Below are 20613 nucleotides of genomic sequence, written 5' to 3'. Positions count from 1 at the left end.
AGTAGTAATGTAGAAGCCTGCCCTTGCAGAACAGCAATGCGGCTGTGCAGGACTTGCAGGACGTACGTGCAGGACTTCAGACTCACAGAAACAGAAGCCTGCACAGCCGCATTGCTGATCTGCAAGGGCAGACTTCTACATGGAATGTTGCTAGAGGAGGAGTAGCCTAGTGGTTAGTGCAGTGGAACATGGAATGTTGTTACTATTTGAGATTCTGGAATGTTGCTATTACTTGAGATTCTACATGGAATGTTGCTACTATTTGAGATTCTACATGGAATGTTGCTATTCCACTAGCAACATTCCATATTAAGATTGTGAGCTCTTTGAGCAGGGACTGTCTTTTCATGTATGGTGTACAGTGCTGCGTATGCCTTGTAGTGCTATAGAAGTGATAAGTAGTAGTCAGTGGCGTAGCGAGGGGGGCTGCCACCCGGGGCGGGGCGGGGCGGTTCGCCGTTGCACCCCCCCCCCCGGGTGCAGCACGATAACATACCCCCCCCCCCCGGCGCATCGACACCCCCCCAAACCAGTGCCCACCCTCTTCCGTCCAACCAGCTCCCTACCTTTAAAAAAATATCGGAATCCGAAGCGAGGCGCAGCGCCTCGCGCCTGCACGTAAAAGAAATGTGCACCGTCTCATCGGGCCTTCCCTCGCTCTGTTTGTCCCGCCCTCCGCTGACGCAACTTCCTATTTCCGCAAGGGCGGGACAGACAGAGCGAGAGAAGGCCTGATGAGACGGTGCACATTTCTTTTACGTACAGGCGCGAGACGCTGCGCCTCGCTTCGGAGTCAATATTTTTTTAAAGGTAGGGAGCTGGTTGGACGGAGGAGGGTGGGCACTGGGGGGGGTGTCGATGCGCCGAGGGGGGAGGAGCTGGCAGGGAGCACCCCCCCCCCCCGAGCTGACACCCGGGGCAGACTGCACCTCCCCCCCCCCTTGCTACGCCACTGGTAGTAGTAGTAGTAGAGTACAGCAAGGTAGAATGCTCTACTAAGCATTAAAGAGGAGCTGGGTAGCAATAGATTCAGGGCAAACCTGCTAAGAACTGATGTGCCAGCAAGGAGGTGATCGCTGATTAGACACACCTCTTACGGGCCAATGGGCTCCTGGTGTGGGGGGGGGCAATTTTTTTCTACCCCTAGAGCTCATGTTTCCTTTGAATCCCAGAAAGCCTCACAATATTGGGTGTTTGTGTAAGCAAAGATATATATATATTTTTAATTTACTTTAATTTTGCTCACACCCTTTTTCAGTAGTAGCTCCAAGTGATGGAAGAGGATCGTTGTCTGTAAAGCAGCATGAATTATGCTTAACAGCGGACACTTGATAAATGCAATACGATTTGTCAAGTGAGATTTGCATTCTGGCTGCAGTATCAGCGTGTCCTTTGTACGCCTGTTGGGGGACGAAATGATGAATGTACTATTTTGGTTATTGTTATTTCACTTTATGATGTTTTGAATCATTGTTACACAAATGCGTATGAAGGTTTATGATTATAAGATTACTGCTGCCAGAGCGTTGGTTCACTGGAAGAGTGGCCTAATGATTTGTGCAGTGGGCTGAGTTTAATACCCACTGCAGCTCTTTGTGACTCTGGGCAAATCATTTAACCCTCCAGGTACAAAATTTAGATTGTGAGCCCACTAGGGACAAAGAAAGTAAACTGCTTTGGTTATACCACAGAAAAGCAGGTCAAATCCATGACTTTACATCAGGGGCGTAGCCAGACACCCAATTTTGGGTGGGCCTGGGCCCAAGATGGGTGGGCAGAAGAACCTCGCCCCGTCCCACAGGTGATTTGGTCTCTCCTTCTCTCACCTGCATGCCATATGGTCTCTCAAACATCCCCCCTCTTCCGTATACCTTTTAAATAGCATATTTTCACCAGCAGCGAGCAGCAACTAATACACATTGCTCACGTTGGCCCCACAGCCTTCCCTCTGATGCAACTTCCTGTTTCTGCCTGGCAGAAATACATCAGAGGGAAGGCTGTGGGGCCGTTGCAAGCAGTATGTATGTCACTGCTCACTGCAGGCGAAGATCTGCTACTTACAAGGTATGCAGGAGGGAGTTTTCGGCTGGTGGGGCTTGGGGATCCCTGCCAGCCACATCATAGGTGTGCTGCTACTGGGTGGGCCTGAACCCAAAGTGGGTAGGCCTGGGCCCACCCAAGCCCACCCTTGGCTACGCCACTGCTTTACATTAACCTCATCGAGATCATTTTGAGTGCTAGAACAGCCTCAAAAATAGTAAAAAAGTCGTTTTTGTTTAATAGTGCTCTCCTTTTTAAAAGCCCTCGTGATTTGCTCCCTTTATCTTTCAATTATCTAGTTTTCTAACATTCGTGAACTTGTAATTTGAATTTATAATTGTAATTTGAGATTATCGTATTTGCAATTAAAACTTTGGAAGATGAAAGAAAGAAAGAAAGAAAGAAAGAAAGAAAGAAAGATGTATGCAGGGGTGTGCTGGTAAATTTTTAACAACAGGCTCTTTCTCCGGACGTAGCCAGCTCTGCAGTAGGAAGGGCCAGGGGCGGCCGGGGGGGGGGGGGGGGGGGAGCAACACTTGCCTCTCTCTCCTCCCTCCCTTCGTACGGGTACGCTAGGCATACCTTTGCTGGCAGCCAATAAATGGACTGCCACCACTCCCAACGTCTTGCTCTGAGCAGCATGCTGGAACTTCTCTCACATGCTCGAGAAGTCCCAGCCTGCTGCTCAGAGCTGGAAACAAGGAGCTGGGAGCAGCAGCAGTCTATTTACTTGGCTGGCAGGGCTCAGCATCCCCACCAGCAAAGTAAAAGATAATTCAGCAGGGGGCCCAAGCCCACATTTTGGGAGCCAGCTGTTAAAGTAGCCATGGAGGGCCCTACTTTAACAACCGGCTCCCAAAATTCTTAAAAACTTAACAACCGGCTCTTGCGAGCCTTTGAGAGCCTGCTTCAGCACACCACTGCATGTATGTACCTTTTATTAATGGGATCTTTTTACATTTTGAAGGGGAGGGTGTGAAAAGTTAACTTGAGATCTCCAGACCAGGAAAAATGGGGGAGAGAGGGTGTTACAAACTCTCGATGTCTAGGTGACTGAAGATTACATTTTTCCCTCTACCTGTTGAGAGACAGCAGGGAAAAATAAGGGGGGTGTTTGTTTTAGGGGAGGGGATTTGCAATTTTTAAAAAAATTATAGTAGAACCAGTGATTTGCTTTCTGCAGGCCTGAGAAATCCCCAGTAATCTCAGAACAAATCTGAAAGTTTAGTTTAAGATAGGGAGAGCTATAGTACGGTGAGGGCTGCAGGAGACTGTGCTAACCTAAATTTACTGAGAGTGACTGTATAATGAGGTGATCTGAAGAGCTGTGTAGAGAGAAGGGGAGGGTCAACAGGAGGCTGTAAGGATCCCTGAGGGAGATCCAAGAAAACAGCTGAGAGCCCCTGAATGGACAAAGCCAGAACAGGACAGAGGAAGTGATGTCATCAGAGGGTGATGGCAGCCTAGGCTTAGAGCTCCGTAGGGGCTCTTCTTATATTGCCATTTTCTACCCTCCTATAACAGTGGGAGTTTTTTGTCTTCCTGTGGGACAGACCACTATGAGTACCCAGAAAAAGTCAGAGAAGTTCCAATTCACTCCAGCTTGGGAAGAAACAGCTCAACCTTCTCAGGTACTCAAGCAGCAGGATGATCTAAGATGGCACTGGACCCCGCGGACTCAGAGGATGACGACTCGGTTTTCAGCATCTCAGGTGATGGTGAAATCACTAACGAGGATCTTCAGCACTTGTTCAAACCTTTTAAGAGTGAGCTGCATGCAGTTCGAGAGGACGTTCAGTTGGCGGTGGCAAAGCTCCAACGGGATGTAAAAGATATTGGGAGCCGTAGGGAGCAGGTGGATGAGCTGGATGGAGAAGTGTGAGCTTTGCAGGCGCCACATACCCTTATACAACGACAGCGACAGGAAGCTCTTGAATTAATGGAAGATTGCAATTTGCGGTTTAAGGTTGTTCCCGAGGGTGATGCAGCTATGAATTGTAAGCAAGTTGTGATTATATAATCTTTTAAAGGGGAAAGGGAAATGGGACTTGATATACCGCCTTTCTGAGGTTTTTGCAACTACATTCAAAGCGGTTTATATATATTCAGGTACTTATTTTGTACCAGGGGCAATGGAGGGTTAAGTGACTCGCCCAGAGTCACAAGGAGCTGCAGTGGGAATCAAACTCAGTTCCGCAGGATCAAAGTCCACTGCACTAACCACTAAGCTACTCCTCCACTCATTCCACCAATAAGAACCAACCTCATCAGTGATGTCACAATGGCTTGATTGCCCGATACTTGGCTCTGATATTGTGATGTCATAAGGGAAACAGGGAAAGGGAAATGGGACTTGATATACCGCCTTTCTGAGGTTTTTGCAACTACATTCAAAGTGGTTTACATATATTCAGGTACTTATTTTGTACCAGGGGCAATGGAGGGTTAAGTGACTCGCCCAGAGTCACAAGGAGCTGAAGTGGGAATCAAACTCAGTTCCGCAGGATCAAAGTCCACTGCACTAACCACTAGGCTACTCCTACACTCTTTTGTTATAAGAGCCTAATGTTGTGACAAATACAGAGCCGGGGGGACTGAGTTAAGCTAGAGAGGGCCCATCACAGCCTTGGGCCGCGAAGGGATATAGTCCCTCAGGAGATAATATTTATTTATTTATTATTTATTTATTGCATTTGTATCCCACCTCTTTGCAGGCTCAATGTGGCTTACAATATATCATGGATACTGGAAATGAGAGAAGAATTGACATTAGTGTTACAGAAGTATTTTGGTTGCATGGTAATGGAATACATGGTAGTGAAATGACAATGACATAAGGCATTCTTAACATTACTAGATATATGTGGGGATTTCACATGGTTTGGTCTTTGTGGTATATCTTGTCGAAGAGATGGGTCTTCAGCAGTTTGCGGAAGTTGGTCAGTTCATAGGTCGCTTTTAGGTTACATGGCAGTGCGTTCCAGAATTGCGTGCTCATGTAGGAAAAGGTTGATGCGTGCATTAGTTTATATTTTAGGCCTTTGCAATTGGGGAAATGAAGATTAAGGAGTGTGCGAGATGATCTTTTAGCATTCCTGGGTGGTAGGTCTATCAGGTCTGACATGTAGGCTGGGGCCTCACCGTGGATGATTTTATGTACTAGGGTACATACTTTAAACGTGATGCGTTCTTTGAGTGGTAACCAGTGTAGTTTTTCTCGTAGGGGCTTTGCACTTTCGTATTTTGGTTTTCCAAATATGAGTCTGGCTGCTGTGTTCTGGGCTGTCTGGAGTTTTTTGCGTATTTGCTCTTTGCAGCCAGCGTAGAGCGAGTTGCAATAGTCTAGGTGACTGAGTACTAATGATTGTACCAGATTCCGGAAAACAGTTCTTGGGAAGAATGGTTTTACTCTTTTTAATTTCCACATTGAGTGGAACATCTTTTTGGTTGTGATTTTCGCGTGATTCTCAAGTGCTTCCACAACTTTGTAGTCGAAGAAGTTTCAAGTTTATTAAGAATTTACTATCCTGCCCATCATACCATGATTTCTGGGCAGCATACATTCTAAGTGATGCGAAGAAAAAGAAGAAAGGAGGGGAAGACAAGACTGAACATATATGGGTAAGAAGAGGATGAACTATCGCCTTTGATAATAACAATGTCGCCTTCGGCACCTAATCACTACACCTTTTCTCAGGAAATCTAAACTACCTCAACTTGACATTTCGTCCTTTAGATTGTAAGCTCTTCTGAGCAGGGACTGTCCTTATTTGTTAATTTGTACAGCGCTGCGTAACCCTAGTAGCGCTCTAGAAATGTTAAGTAGTAGTAGTAACTACAATGATGATAGGACAGAATAGGATTGTACATAAGGAAGGGATAAATTGTTCATTTGTTCAGGCTCATCTCAGGATTGAACAGCTCTCAGGTGTTAAAGACATAAGCATCTATAAACAAGAAAGTTTTGAGTTCTTCTTTAAAGTTCCCTAACAATGTCTGGTGCATAGTGACTGAGGTAATTTATTGCAATGAAGTGGACCTTGGACAGAGAAGATTGCATGCCTAGTGTATTTGTGGAAGATGGCTCGGAATGAAGGTAAACTGATTTTTGAGTTTCTATGGAACTTTGGAAGGCTAAGTGCTTTGAAAATGAGCCCCATAGTAACATAGCAGATGACGGCAGAAAAAAGATCTGCACAGTCCATCCAGTCTGCCCAACAAGATGAACTCATGTGTATACCTTACCTTGATTTGTACCTGTCTTTTTCAGGGCACAGACCGTATAAGTCTGCCCAGCACTATTCCCTGCCTCCCAACCACCAACCCCTCTTCATAATCCCTCACCTGAAGAAATGCAAAAAAACTGGGAATTCGGGACATTCCATGTGCGCCTGACTTGTTCAAATGAGGGGAACCGTTCTCTGCCCAGCTGCCTGAAACAACCTATATACCTACACCCGTTTCCTCTCCACCTTCTGAAAGCGGATGCCCCCATTCCCGCCGGGAAGTCTATATTACCTGTCAGGGTTAAGAAGGGCCCTGCCCCCTTTTGAACGCCACCTAACTCTCTCCGCCATCTCCAGGCCCTCCTCAGCGCCATCAGGTAGGGGTTCAAAAGTACAAAGACCAGGAGATGCTCAATGAAATGCAAGGAAATAATTTTAAAACAAATAGGAGGTTTAGGCGGTTGGCAGGCCTGGAGAGCACAGTGACCGAGAGGAGCCGATTACATCACTTCCAGGAGGTTTGGGCAGTCAGCAAGCCTGCATAGTACTGTGACCGAGAGGAGCCTGAAAGACAGCAGCATAACAGCAATCAGTAACAAACAGCAGCGTCGGGCACGCCTCCAGAAAGACCATACTTGAAATAATACTCGCATTTCAGTGTTTCAGGATCTGGCTGTTACTACACTACATAAGCGTAACGATCTGCAGAACGTCACCAAGTATTTGCAGGACTCAGGTCTCAGCTGTAGACGGTTGTTCCCATTTGGGTATCTTCTTATCATAGGTGGAAAAAGCAAAAAAGTGAAAACAGGTGAAGAGGCCTGGAGAGCATTGTTGGAGTTGGGCTGTACTAACTTGCCACAGGTGGCTGAGTCTTCTGGGTCCTTGCAGGCAGCGCCCGTAAGTGACAGATGGCAGATTTCCAGAACGCAGGCCAAAGGGGTTACCACCACTTCTTTTGTGTCGTCGTCCCCCCCTCCCCACTTTTGTGTGTGTGTGGGGGGGGGGTTAAGTTTTTTTTCTTCTTCCTCTGTTTTCTCTCGATGTTTAGTTTTGGTTGGTTCTTAATTTTACTTTCTGTTTTTATTTTAGAGGTGGAGGTGATTAATGTTGCAGTGGAGGGTAAGAAAATATTTGGGGTCATCGCCCTTCTGGTGAGCGCTTTTCTCACAACACTGAGCTGGCGCGGGTGTAGAGGTTATGCATTTTATAACCTCTCACAACTGGCTGCAAGAGGATCCTGAGGAATTGGGAAAATCTTGAAAATTTGAGGATAGCTCTGGGCAAGGTGAAGGGGCCAATTTCATTGTTATATAGATTTCTGATGGGCAAAGGGTTTGAAAAATATAAATTTATGTTGGACTGGAAGAGGGGTTTTTTTTTTGGAGGTTAAAAAAAGCTTCTATTTGTGTTTTGTTAAAGGAAAATGCTTATAAGACACGTTGGTATTATACACCTGACTGTTTGAAAAATCGTTTCCTGCCATTGTTATGGATATATGTTGGTGCTGTGGGAGTGAGTGGGGTACTTTTTGTTTTCCATATTTGGTAGACTTGTACACTCTTGCAGCCTTTTTGGAGGGATGTGACACATCTGCTTGTGCAGGCGTTGGGTACTTCCTTTTCTTGTACCCCCAAGTTTTGCCTGCTGGGGCTGGGCAATTTGAGAGGTTGCATGTGGCAGGCTCATCATGTCAAGTGTATCTGTCTTTTACAGCAGCGAAGTGTGAATTGCATCACATTGGAAGCATCCATTAGTTCTACGCTGGCGGATTGGATGAGCCCGTCTTCAAGTCTTTGCTTAAAGCCCACCTCTTCAATGCTGCGTTCGGCACCTAACCCTTATCGTTCAGTGAATCCAGACTGCCCCAATTTGACTGCCCCTATCGGATCGACCGTTCACTTGTCTATTAGATTGTAAGCTCTTTGAGCAGGGACTGTCTCTCTTTGTTAAATTGTACAGCGCTGCGTAACCCTAGTAGCGCTCTAGAAATGTTAAGTAGTAGTAGTAGATTGTGATTTGCTGCTTTCTTCTGTTTCAGACGGTTTCGTTTTAGGTGCCGAAACAGGGGGTGGGAGGGTTCTTTTTTTGTGTGCATAGTTTCCACTGAGGAGTTCCTGCAGGGGACATTGGGAGGGGGGAGGGGATATGGAAGGTCCTGCCCCCCCCTGAACTTCCTATTTAGAGGGGGCAGAAACTGGCAGGGCTTAAGCATGTGCAGATGCTCATGGCCCTGCACAAACCATAATGAGTCTTTTGTAGACATTGCAACCATGACATCGGTGCTAACCCCCCCCCCCCCCCCAAAAAAAAAAAAACTGTTCCTCCCTTGGTAGAGGCCTAGGGCTAAATGCACTAAAGTCCTCGGAAGAGACGTTCCCTTACCGATTCCATAGCGAACTGGTAGGGAACGGCCATGCATCAAGGAAATGGAATGCAAATGAGCTGCTCGTTGTAGCTCACTTGCATTCTCTATTTCCTCGGAAAACAGTCAGCCAGTTGGCCGGTCGAGCATGCGCAGAGCAGCCAAGCGTTACGCTGGCTGCTCTGCGCATGCCAAAGACATCCAAAAAGGACGTCCCTGACGAGCACTCGTTAGAGCCACGGGCCGGAGCGCAAGCTGCAGCCGCCGGTACAGCCGGTGATCCCTGCTGCTCCACTCTCGGAAGAAGGGGGTGGATTGCGGCTGACTGTGCAGACCCTCCTCCCCAGGAACGCGCAGCTCTGGGGGCGATGGGGGGTGAGAGTTGCACCAAAATACCACCGCCAGCATCGGGACGTACGAGGACGCCTAACATGGACGTCTTTCACTGAAACATTAAAAAAAAAAGGACGGCCCTGACGAGCAATTGGACGTTTTCCCCAGATTTTATTTGATAGGTGTTCTTCTGCGAGGACGTCCAAATAAAAAAACTATTTGGACATCCCTTTCGATTATGCCCCCCTCCAGGTCTCTCTCCGCCAATCACAGCGCGTTTAGCTGACACTGGTGACAGCTAAACGTGCTGTGATTGGTGGAGAGAGACCTGGAGGGGGGCATAATCGAAAGGGACGTCCAAATAGTTTTTTTATTTGGACGTCCTTGCAGAAGAACACCCATCACAAAAAAATCTGGGGAAAAACGTCCAATTGCTCGTCAGGGCCGTCCTTTTTTTTTTTTTTTAATGTTTCAGTGAAGGACGTCCATGTTAGGCGCTTTAGAAGGACAGCCCTGACGAGCACTTGGACATTTTTTTTCCCCAATTTTTTTTTTTTTTTATACATTTACAGAAGTTTTTAGAGTCTGCGCAGCCCCAACGTGAGGTACAGACCTCCCATTAGATTTTCCACGGTTAGGTAATCGGGAAAACGGTAGTGCATCTCATTACAATACGATTTATACACGTTGGGGTACTAATTTGCTCATCTGCACTCCGTTTTCTTTAGCTGCTACCGTGATTGGAAAATGGCTCGGAGAAGCATTTAGTGCATGCCACGGTTTACTACTTGCTCGTTAATGGCTTGTTAAGTTTAGTGCATCTGGCCCCTAGTCCGCCTAGGGGTCGGGCTAGCGCCAGCCCTGAACTCACTTCACGCACAAGCCATAGGATGAAACTGTAGCCATGTGAGACAGCAGAGTAGAAGGATCTAACCAAAGCTTGGTTTAAAAAGCTAGTTGGCTAAGAAGTATTAGACTGATAATGACCAGTAAGCTGTTTAAACGGCACTTTATTAATCTTTTAAAGACCTTTTCCTGCTTTCTAACAGAGCTGTTGGTGAATCCCACTGAAAGGTCTGCAAATAAACACAGGTACTGAGAGCTAGAAGTAACTTTTAAAATTCAGGTTTTTAAAGGAAGAATAAGAAAAGTTACATATATATTTTTAGCAATTATAGCCACTGTACTTGTCTTTTGTTTGGTTTTTTTTGGCAAGAAATGATTAAATTGGAGGTTTAGTGAGTAGCAGTGGCAGGCTGTCACATTAACTCATTGCTGAAATACAGCCCGTAATGAGTCGGCCTTTTTTTTTTTCCACTAAAAATTTTGTTCTGTTTGTTAAAATTGGTTCTATTTGTCCTATTGATAGTTTTGTTCAGTCTGGGCTATTTATTATTGAGTTACGTTTAAGGAATAAAAATGGCTTTTGTCCACATTACAAGCAATTTAACAGATCAAAGAACGTCAATGTTACTAAATGAACAGATGAGTTGTTCCGACCCCCTTATTGTCAGGTGGTTGGCAAAAGGCCAGTATGAGCAGAGCAAGGAATATCTCTTTTAGTAATTCATCCTTCCGGAGTAGTGACTTTAGGTCTTTTATGCTTTTTCTCACTTTTCCCAGCTCTGGTTTCTTTGTACTATACAAGGCTTTCCCTGGGTGTTTTAAGTGGAGAAGCAGGCAGGGCCAGTTCAACCATTAGGCCAGGGGCGTAGCTATGTGGGGCCACGGGGGTGTAGCTACGTGGGGCCACGGGGGCATGGGCCCCCACAGATTACGCCCTGGCCCCCTCTACATTTGACCTCCCCCACCGTCGCCGCCTACCCCCCCGCCGCAGCATCAGGTAGCCACATGCAGGACGTAAGGCGTCAGAAACAGATGATTCCACAATGAAGGCGCCGGAGTCGACCAGCGCTGAAGAAGACTCTTCGGCTGGCGGGGATTGGGGACCCCCGCCAGCAAACAAGTTACCTGATGCGGTGGCGGGGTGGGGGTGGGTTTGTGGTTGCGGCGGCGGTCCAAAGTGGCGGCGGGGGGTCCAAGGTGGCGGGGAGGGTCGGCGGCAGGGGGAGGTGGCTAAACAGTGCCCCCCCACCTCGGGCTCTGGCCCCCCCTCCCGCCGAGGTTTGGCTACGCCCCTGCATTAGACATGACTAGATAATCACCTAGAGGGCCTTTTACTTAGGCGAGCTGGTGTTTTTAGGGCCTTTGAACTGTAAAGTGTTACTAAGAACATCAGAATAGCCATACTAGATCAGACCAATTGTTCATCTGGCCCAATATCCTGCTTCCAACAGTGACCAATCCAGGTCACAAGGATCCGGCAGAAACCAAATTAGTAGCAACATTTCATGCTACCAATCCCGGGGCAAGCAGTGGCTTCCTCCATGTCCATCTCAATAACAGACTGTAGACTTTTCCTCCAGGAACTTGTCCAAACCTTTTTAAACCCAAATACGCTGACTGCTGTTATCACATCCTCTGGCAGCAAGTTCCAGAGCTTAATTATCCTTTGAGTGAAAAAAATATTGCCTCCTATTTGTTTTAGAAGTATTTCCATGTAATTTCATTGAGTATCCCCTGGTCTTTGTGTCACGACTCACCATCTGCTGGCCAGGGCTGGGGTCCAGTTTGGTGGCATGGACAGCCGCCGCGGTGCATGGCTCCTCCCCCCTCATGACAGCATCCATGTCCCAGGGTCCCATGCGGCGGAGCTGACGGCCACCGGGGCTTTATTGTCGCCAGCTCCTCCGTCTGCTTCTTCCAGGTGAGGTCGTTCCTCTGACGTCAGACACCCTCACCTTTTAAGGAGGAGCCAGACTGGGACTTGGGGTCTCAGCTACTGATTGCTCTCAGAGCTGGTGCAGTTCTTCTTTGTTTTTCCTGCCCTTCTATTAGCTGCCTTGACCAGAAGCCTTGGACCTGACGCCACCTGCCTCGACCAGAAGCCTTGGACCTGACGCTGCCTGCCTTGACCAGAAACCTTGGACCTGACACTGCCTGCCTGCTAGCCGCCCACCTTGACCAGAAGTCTTGGACCTGACACCACCTGCCTTGACCAGAAGCTTTGGACCTGACGCTGCCTGCCTGCTAGCCACCCACCTTGACCAGAAGCCTTGGATCTGACGCGGCCTGCCTGCTACTCGCCTACCTTGACCAGAAGCCTTGGACCTGACACCGCCTGCCTGCTAGCCACCCACCTTGACCAGAAGCCTTGGACCTGACACCGCCTGCCTGCTAGCCGCCCACCTTGACCAGAAACCTTCGATCTGACGCCACCGGCCTGCTACTCACCTGCGTTGACCAGAAGCCTTGGACCTGATGCCGCCTGCCTGCTGGCTGCCCACCTTGACCAGAAGCCTTGGACCTGACGTCACTTGCCTGCCAGCAGCCTGAATCTGTGCCAGTTAAGCAAAGTCTGTTCTTGGGATCTGCTTCTTTCGAGCTAGTCTGTTCCTGGTGTCTGGGTCTGCCTAACTGCTCTGCTCCTGTTCCCTGTCATCACTACCGGACCTCCTCCAGCTTTCTGCCCTGGATATCCCAAGTCCTGTCGGTCGCCTGCACCCAGGGCCTCAACCGCTGGGGAACGGCGGTCATCAGAGGTGAAGACCTGGGCTGGCTGACTGCCTCTCCTGGAACAGAGACCCACATCTGCTCCTGGAACGGCAAAACAGTTCACCACACTTGAGTCCATGACAGACCGTGACACTTTGTACTTTTTGAAAGAGTGAAAAATTGTTTCACTTTTACCTGTTCTACGCCACTCAGGATTTTATAGACCTCAATCATTTATTTGTTTATTATTGATTGATTGCATTTGTGCCCCATATTTTCCTACCTAATGGTAGGTTCAATGTGGCTTACAGTTTACTGAAGGAAAGAGATTATATGTTCTAGGGGGGAAAGGTTATATGTCCAGAGTCCACAAAAGGAATGGGAACCAAGTATTCATTATTGCCAGCATCAATTATATGACCCGGCATAGCTGTGTTTCAACATAGACATATGTCTGCATCAGGGGTCTGAAGACAATCTTCAAAACAGATGCCAGAAATCTGCAAACAGCTCCTGGTTCACAAATACTGATCGCTCCAGTCTTCTTTTCCAAACATACACAGATAGTGGAGTTATACATTCACTGGCTGCTCTAGCATACCAAGGGTGGGGCGGTCCTCCCCAGGTGCAGCCATCAAGGGGGTGCACTGAGCAGTCGTGTGGCTGTCAGCTTTGCCGGTTCCCTGTCCCCTCTGATGTCAATTTCCTAGTCCAGAGCCAACAGCCGCACGATTGCTCAGCACACCCCCTTGCTCAGGACAGGGTGCTCCGCCCCGGGTAGCAACCAAGGTAGGTGCGCCACTGAACGGCTGTTCATGAGCGCGTTCATAAGACGGCTGTGGCCCTGTTATGCTGCCTAATAAAAAGTGTGCCTTGTAGTGTTTGAAAGGAGAAAAGGGAGAGAGATGGGGAAGCGTCGGCTGCTTGAGTTAGCGTCATTCCCTTAGGTGAAAAAGGCTTTGGCAGAGACTGTCTGCAGGGAGAAAGCAGAGTATGTTTGTCAGAGGCACCTGAGGGAAGGTGTGATTCTCTGCAAATGCTCTGTAAAATGGGAGGGTTACTAAATCATGTTCCTCTAAAAAGCATTAAAAAGGTACTTTATTACTTTGCTTTCGAGATGGATAGAAATGCAGTATTAGAACTTTCCTTGAGACGTTTAGACTCTATATTTTTGGGATCTTAAAATAAGAATTTATCCGGACTTATCTAGAGAAACGCAGAAAAGACATAAAGCTTTTTTTTAGCTTTGCGCCCGAGGACTTTGGCAATAGGTGCAAGTCTTGTACTAAAATTTCCATGCATTTGTCGCTTAGTATTTCAATCTAAGCAGTTTCAATTCTTTGATCCCAAACGATTAAAAGAATTCTTATTCCGTAAGAAAGAGGTGAATGTGATAGTCTAGTCACAGATGAAACACTGTAAGACTGCTTGGAGTAAGTTACTGGGATCAGCTGTGTCATTAATATTAGTTAATTTTAAGATGTATAAGGATGGGGAGGAAGTGACGTCACCGCTAAAGATGGCTGCCTAGAGCTCTAACTCCCACTCCTCGATAATAAAAATAAGCAATAAGAAGCAATCACCAGCCCTTTTGGAGCTGCCTGCACTGTTCCACATTGTTCCTCATCGCCAGCAGGATGAGCAAAGCGTCCTCGGCGCGAGCTAAAGACTCAGAGAAGTCCGCCGGCGGCGGGACGAGCAAAACCGCGAAACGCCACGAGGTAATGGCGCCGGTTTCCCCTTCGGACTCTGATTCTGCGCTGTCGTTGGCGGAATCGCGAAAACCGCCTGCAAAAAAAGGAATCTCAGGCGAACTTCGCCAGATACTGTCCGGTATACAAGCGGATATCAAAAAGTCGAAGGACGAGATTCTGGACCGGATGGAGACCCTAAGCTCTGACCTCCGCGAGTTGGGGAACAGAGTAGAAGAAGCGGAAACAAAGCTGGAAGAACAATCTGAATCCTTGCTAACGCACGAGACCCACCTTCAAGCGTTAGACCAAAAGAATATAGAACTTACATATAAACTTGATGACCTAGAAAATAGGGGGAGGAGGAATAATCTCAGATTTCGTGGAGTCCCCGAGGGAGGTGAGACCGAGGATGTCCTGATGATTGTACAAACACTGTGTACCACCCTGCTGGGGACTGAGGCCGCAGCGGCGAAGATCGAGATAGACAGAGCACATAGAACTCTGGGCCAGCGGCAGGACAATAGAATACGGGACATCATCACCCGGTTCCACCGATATGAAGTGAAGGAACAATTGCTTAACTGTGCCAGGAAAAAGCCCAATTTGGAATATGGCGGGGCCAAAATAACAGTGTACCAGGATCTCTCGCAGTTCACCTTACAACAGAGACGCCTCATGAAACCGGCTCTGGACATCCTAACTAAGGAGCAGATAACATACAGATGGGGCTTTCCTTTCTCCCTGAATTATACATTGCAGGGTGCTAAAATGAGAGTTACATCGCTGACCGAAGCCTGGACATCCCTGCTTGAAGCGGGAATGGTGCAAAAGAGCAAACCTCCAGGTGAATTAGCGTCAGCTACAAAGGCCAGGCTTCAAAAATGGCAACGGGTCCCTGCAACACCTAAAAGGAATAACACAAAAAGAAAAGCGGCCGTGGAAGAAACCTGATCGGATAGAGCAGCCCGGACATTATATTTTATTCAAGGTTCTCTCTAAGGAGCAGGCCAGAGGGTCACTGGCTGATATTGACCTCAGGATTGGTAAATATGCAGACAGTACCTAAAATCAAGCTCTGTTTCAGGTTTAATTGTTATCTTCTTTTTTTTTACAAAGGAACTTATGTCTCTTAATTAACAGAGGATATGATATCTACAGCAGTGTGGAATATTGTTTATGATGTTATAAAGTTATATGCGATGTATGAAGGGGTAGTTTAAGGAGATGGAGGGTGGGGGGGGCTAAGTTATTAGTTGTGCAAATGTGGAAAGTTTATTAGGGAAAAGGCTCCTGGTGATGCTGTGAAGCAATCCGGGGGTGGGGGGGTGGGGCGGGCTGGGCTGCCTACGTGCTAGTGTGTTACTTTCTCACATCCCACTACTGGGACATGTGCCCGGTGGTTGGTGTTAGACAGGGGGGGCTGCAGTGGGTAAGAGAGAGAGGGGGGGGGTTAACAATAGGGGGGAGGGGGGAATGTGTGGGTTGGGGGCACCTCTGGTATAGGGGAGCACAAATATGTGTATTAGATGGACCCTGTATAATGGGGGAGAGAGCTGTTATATTGTCCCAGGCATGACTACAGACTTAAAAATTTTATCATATAATGTGAAGGGCCTGAACATGCCTCAAAAGCGGCAGAAGTTGTTCAGGGAGTTACAACAGATAAGGCCGCATATTGTCCTCCTACAGGAGACCCATCTCCGCAGGGTACATGAGCGACTCCTCTCCCATCCAGATTACCCTAGTGCTTTTTTTGCCTCTTCCGCTGATGGCTCCAAAAAGCGTGGTGTGGCAGTGCTGTTCCATAAGTCTATAACAGCCCAAATATTGAGTGTCAAACGGGACCCGGGAGGGCGGTTTTTGTTCCTGCAAATTGTCCTAGACCACACAGAACTCACTCTTGCAACTTTATATGCACCTAATGAACAACAGGGGGCATTCTACACTAAAGTGAAGAACATACTAGCTACATTTACCCGGGGCTCCCTGATCATGGGGGGTGATTTTAATGAAGTTATGGATCATGTGATGGATAGGTCCGGGAGACCTCAACATCCGATCTCTAAGGATTCTTTGGCACTGAACTCCCTGGTCAACTCACTGGGGACTTTGGACGTCTGGAGGCTGGGTCATACGACAACTAGAGATTATACTTTTTTTTCTCCTGTACATAAGTCGTACTCACGCATCGACTATCTTTTTCTTGACGTTACACTAGTTGAGAGAGGCCCGACAGCAGGAATCGGTAGTGCCACAATCTCTGATCATGCCCCAGTTTGGGTCACTTTGCCGACCATTAGAGCAGAGGTCAAAGATAAAAAATGGATGCTTAACACAGAATTATTACAGGAGAAGGAGGTGGTGGAGGGTTGTAGGAGGGTCCTGAAGGAATACCTGGAGCTTAATATAGAATCGGGCCCACCCCTCAGTGTAGTATGGGATGCCATGAAGGCTGTCTCTAGAGGTTACTTTATACAGATAGCTAGTAGGCGTGCGAGGGTTCGTAGGGCCCAGCTGGCGCAGTGCATGGAAAAGATTCGGATTTTGGAGGCGCAGCACAAATCAGGCGGCTCCTCTGCAATTTTGGAGGAGCTGCGCGGGCAGAGGCTCCAGCTGGACTCTATCTACTCCGAACAATTAACCTGGTTACAATCTAGAAATAAAGTTCGAACATACGAATTTACCAATAAAGCAGGACGCCTCCTGGCCATAAAGTTACGCAGGCGAAAAGTAGATCGAACAGTCACCCACATTAGGGACACGAGGGGCAACCTGCTGAATACCTCTGAGTCCATACGGAGGCGTTTTAGCGAATTTTACCAGGAGCTCTATGCACAGGAGATTAATCCTTCTGAGGACACTATATTAGACTACTTAGCTGAGAGTGACTTAGCATCCCTAACCCAACAGAGGACTGCCCTTGATGCACCAGTTACCCCAATTGAGATACAAAAAGCTATACAACACTTGCCCTCATGTAAATCACCAGGGTTAGATGGCTTACCTAATGAATTCTATAAGAAATTCGCCCCCGAACTGGCCCCGTTGTTCGCGGATTTGTTTAACATGATTGGGAAGGGGGAGTCGTTGCCTAGTTCCATGTTGGAAGCCTGGATTGCGGTATTGCCTAAACCGAATAAAGATCATACAGAATGTGGGTCCTTCCGTCCAATATCCGTCTTGAACGCCGATGTTAAAATCTTAGCTAAAGTTCTGGCCAATCGTCTGGCACCGTTGCTCCCAGCTGTTATCCACCCAGACCAAGTGGGTTTTGTTCCATATAGAAAAGCAACAGACAATACCAGGCGAGTGGTCGATTTAATATATTTGGCCAAAAAAATGAAGAGGCCTCTCTGTCTCCTTAGTCTGGACGCTGAAAAGGCCTTCGACAGGGTTCACTGGCCCTTTATGTATAAAGTGATGGAGGCCTTTGGGATAGGACCGCAGTTTAGTGGGTGGATCCAGGCGTTCTACAGCTCTCCTAAAGCCTGTGTTCGAGTAAATGGGGGTAACTCAGCAATGATCCCTTTACACAGGGGCACTAGACAGGGCTGCCCCTTGTCCCCCCTGCTCTTTGCCATGGTTATGGAGCCCTTTGCAACCAGGCTTAGAACCAATCCAGGTATCTCAGGACTTTCTATTGGTGGGAGAAATCATAAACTATCCCTTTTTGCGGATGATGTATTATTGTTTGTCACTAATCCCTTGACCACCTTCCCTGGGCTTTTGAAAGAGATAGAGGAATACTCTAATGTGTCGGGATTTAAAGTCAACATGTCCAAATCTGAAGTTCTGAACGTGACCCTTCCAGAGGAGCTCGTGGGAACGCTGGGGTCCTCCTATGCCTTTAGGTGGACCAGTGGGAGTCTTCGCTACCTGGGAGTAAACTTGTCGGCAGACCTCTCAAATCTTTTCTCAATTAATTATAGGGGCTTGGCAGGGGCGCTCATCGAGGACTTGGGAAAATGGGGTGATCTTGATCTTTCCTGGTTCGGCCGAATAGCGGCAGTAAAGATGAATGTTCTGCCGCGCCTGCTCTACCTCTTTCAGGCTCTCCCAATCAAAATGCCCCGTAAATTCTTATCATCATTACAGGACCGTATCATGCGTTTTATTTGGGCGGGAAAACGACCGCGTCTGGCACGCTCGGTCCTATACCAGGACAGAACGAGAGGAGGGTTGGGAGTACCCAACCTGGCTTGGTACTATAGAGCGGTTCAGGCACGCGCGGCAGTGGAATGGTTTCAGGACTATCCGGATCGGCAATGGGTGCAGCTTGAACAATACACCCTGGGTGAGAGGCCGCTGGAGGCCCTTATGTGGATCCCTGGCTCGCATAGATCTTTGGAGGCAGGACTTTGTCCTTCTATATATGTCACTCTCTTAAATTGGGACAGTCTGTTTCCCCATCGACGTACTACATTATCTCGTCTGTCTCCCATAGCTTACAACCCATTGTTTTACCCCGGAATGATAAAAGGAGTGTTCACAAGATGGTACACTGGAGGCTTACGAACATGGGGTCAACTGTTTGATGGGGAGCATTTACTGTCGTACACTGAGGCCCTTGAGAAGTTCCCGATAGTGGGGTCAGACCAATATGCCTATCTTCAATTAGCCTCTTTTCTTAAGACAAGGGCAGTTCGGGAGGTAGTGGCCAGGGAACAAATAGCACTAGAAACCATCTGTGAAGGCCCACCTAAGACAAGTGGGTTGGTATCGCGCCTCTACCACATTATAAATAGGCAATCCCCGACATATATACTTCACAGGAAGAGTTGGCAGAGGGAACTGGGCATGGAGTTGGAGGAGGCAGGGTGGGAAAAATTGGAGCGGGCTGTGATGGGGGTGTCGTCTCATGTGCCCTTTAAGGAGAATGCGGTAAAGGTATTGTACCGTTGGTACCTGACGCCCGAACGTCTTCAGCGTATTTACCCCACATTGACGGGGCTGTGCTGGAGGGGATGTGGGGTGCGGGGCACAGCGGGACACATTTGGTGGACATGCAGGAAGGTTAAGGCCTACTGGAGAGCGGTTCGTAGCAGGTTGCAGAGGTGGACGGGGAGCCTAATACCTTGGAGCCCGACTCTTTTCCTATTTTCTGCCCTAGCTGCAGGTCTCTCCCGTACCCAGCAAACTTTCTTGAGACAGGCCATAAGTGCAGCGAGAGTTACAATTGCTGCTCATTGGAAGCAGCCCATAGCTCCACCGATTAATAGGTGGATTCAAAAATTGAGGCACATCTGCGAGATGGAGAGACTCCTAGCGGAACGGCACAATCAAATGGGTAGATGGCACTTGACCTGGGATCCCTTTCTCCTTCATGTATAATTTGTCTGATGACCTATGTTACGGTGGTGCCCGAAGGGGGGGAGGGGGGAGGGAGGGGTGGGGTGGGTTGGGGTTCTGAGTGACAAGAGTGATATGGAAGTGGGATTTCATTAAAAAAAAAAAAAAATTTATTTAAAAAGTTGAAGTTCTGAAATGGTTATTCTGAATAATTTTCTAGGTATTTTACCACAGTTAAAAGTTTTCTTTTGGTATAGCATGAGACTCTTACTACTCTTTGTATTACTTATGTGCTATGCTTCTGGAGACCTATGTTCTGCACAAGTGACATGTAATACTATACTCATGTTGTAATATGTTTCAGATTTTATGTACTAATAATCAATAAAGACTTCATGGAAATTAAAAATAAAAAAAGATGTATAAGGATATATATCTAGTTTTCTTTGTTAATTCCATCTTGGATCATTTACCTAAATAATATTTTTTTAATTTTTGTTACATTTGTACCCCGCGCTTTCCCACTCATGGCAAGCTCAATGCGGCTTACATGGGGCAATGGAGGGTTAAGTGATTTGCCCAGAGTCACAAGGAGCTGCCTGTGCCTGAAGTGGGAATCAAACTCAGTTCCTCAGGACCAAAGTCCACCACCCTAACCACTAGGCCACTCCTCCACTGTTGCTACTATTTGAGATTCTACATGGAATGTTGCTATTCCACTAGCAACATTCCATGTAGAAGTTGGCCCTTGCAGATCACCAATGTGGCTGCGCAGGCTTCTGCGAGTCTGACGTCCTGCACATACCCAGACTCGCAGAAACAGAAGCCTGCGCAGCCTTCTAAATGGAATGTTGTTAGTGGAATATACCAGCATTTCATGTAGAATCTCCAATAGTAGCAACATTCCAAGTAGAATCTCCAATAGTATCTATTTTATTTTTGTTACATTTGTACCCTGCGCTTTCCCACTCATGGCAGGCTCAATGCGGCTTACATGGGGGCAATGGAGGGTTAAGTGACTTTGCCCAGAGTCACAAGGAGCTGCCTGTGCCTGAAGTGGGAATTGAACTCAGTTCCCCAGGACCAAAGTCCACCACCCTAACCACTAGGC

Source organism: Microcaecilia unicolor, chromosome 6 (assembly GCF_901765095.1).
Source record: "Microcaecilia unicolor chromosome 6, aMicUni1.1, whole genome shotgun sequence".
Lineage (NCBI taxonomy): Eukaryota > Metazoa > Chordata > Amphibia > Gymnophiona > Siphonopidae > Microcaecilia > Microcaecilia unicolor.
This window is presented reverse-complemented; position numbering follows the sequence as displayed.